Raw genomic sequence first — 2075 nt, 5'->3', positions numbered from 1 at the left:
AATTGATTTCGTAATCCAATGTACTATTGAAATTTGAATAAGACCAGGTGTGTGTTACTGCTCGAGCCCAAGGGATCTCAGGGCTGTCAGAACTGATTTAAGGGCTTTTCACAGGCATTCTGAGACTGTCTCCAAAGGAATCAACCCTGTACGTTCAGCCGTGTCAATTCTAATTGATTTCATAATCCATGTACTATTGAAATTTGAATAAGCGCAGGTACGTGTTACCACTCGTGACTGAGGGATCTCAGGGCTGTCGCTCCACTTCAGGCACCTACTTTGGCCCACTCTGAGACTGTCTCAAAAGGAATCAACCCTGTACATTCAGCCGCGTCGATTCTAATTGATTTCGTAATCCATGTACTATTAGAATATGAATAAGCCCAGGTGCGTGTTACTACTCTTCCCTGAGAGAACTCACGGCTGTCAGAACCCTTCAGGCACCTACTGTGGCCCAATCTGAGACTGTCTCAAAAGGAATCAACCCTGTACGTTCAGCCGTGTTGATTCATTTCGATTTCGAAATCCATGTACTATTAAAATTCGAATAAGTGCAGGTGTGTGTTACTTCTTTTGCCCGATGTTCTTGATCCGGGGTGCAAGTAGGCTGGGCTATTTTGACTGTCACAAAAGGGATGAACCCTGTACGTTCAGCCGTGTCGATTCAATTCGATTTCGAAATCCATGTACTATTGAAATTCGAATAAGCCTAGGTGCGTGTTACTACTTGTGCCTGAGAGAACTCAGGGCTGTCAGAACACTTCTCAGGGGTTTTCGCAATCATTATGAGCCGGTCTCAAAAGGAATTAACCCTGTATGTTCCCCCGTGTTGATTCAATTCGATTTCGAAATCCATGTACTATTGAAATTCGAATAAGCCTATGTGTGTGTTACTACTCGTGCCTGAGAGAAGTCAGTGCTGTCAGAACACTTCAGGCATCTATTTTGGGACATCTGAGACTGTCTGAAAAGGAATTAACCCTGTACGTTCAGCGTGTCGATTCATTTCGATTTCGAATTCATGTACTATTCAAATTCGAATAAGCCTAGGTGTGTGTTACTACTCGTGCCTGAGAGAACTCAGGGCTGTCAGAACACTTCAGGCACCTACTTTGGCCCAATTTGAGACTGTCTCAAAAGGAATTAACCCTGTACGTTCCCCCGTGTTGATTCAATTCGATTTCGAAATCCATGTACTATTGAAATTGGAATAAGCCTAGGTGTGTGTTACTACTCGTGCCTGAGAGAACTCAGGGCTGTCAGTCCACTTCAGGCACCTACTTTGGCCCATTCTGAGACTGTCTCAAAAGGAATCAACCCTGTACGTTCAGCCGTGTTGATTCATTTCGATTTCGAAATCCATGTACTATTGAAATTGGAATAAGCCTAGGTGTGTGTTACTACTCGTGCCTGAGAGAACTCAGGGCTGTCAGTCCACTTCAGGCACCTACTTTGGCCCATTCTGAGACTGTCTCAAAAGGAATCAACCCTGTACGTTCCGCCGTGTCGATTCAATTCGATTTCGAAATCCATGTACTATTGAAATTCGAATAAGCCTAGGTGTGTGTTACTACTCGTGCCTGAGAGAAGTCAGTGCTGTCAGAACACTTCAGGCACCTATTTTGGGACAATCTGAGACTGTCTCAAAAGGAACTAACCCTGTACATTCAGCGGTGTTGATTCAATTCGATTTCGAAATCCATGTACTATTCAAATTCGAATAAGCCTAGGTGTGTGTTACTACTCGTGCCTGAGAGAACTCAGGGGCTGTCAGAACACTTCAGGCACCTACTTTGGCCCAGTTTGAGACTGTCTCAAAAGGAAATAACCCTGTACGTTCCCCCGTGTTGATTCAATTCGATTTCGAAATCCATGTACTTATTTGAAATTTCGAATAAGCCTAGGTGTGTGTTACTACCTCCTGCCTGAGAGGAACTCAGGGCCTGTCAGAACCACCTTCAGGCCACCCTACCTTGTGGGCCCCCATTTCCTGAGGACTGTCCTCAAAAAGGGAAATTGAAACCCCTTGGTTACGGTTCCCCCGTGTTGATTCAATTCGATTTCGAAATCCATGT

Source organism: Tremella mesenterica (assembly GCF_000271645.1).
Source record: "Tremella mesenterica DSM 1558 unplaced genomic scaffold TREMEscaffold_34, whole genome shotgun sequence".
Taxonomy (NCBI): domain Eukaryota; kingdom Fungi; phylum Basidiomycota; class Tremellomycetes; order Tremellales; family Tremellaceae; genus Tremella; species Tremella mesenterica.
This window is presented reverse-complemented; position numbering follows the sequence as displayed.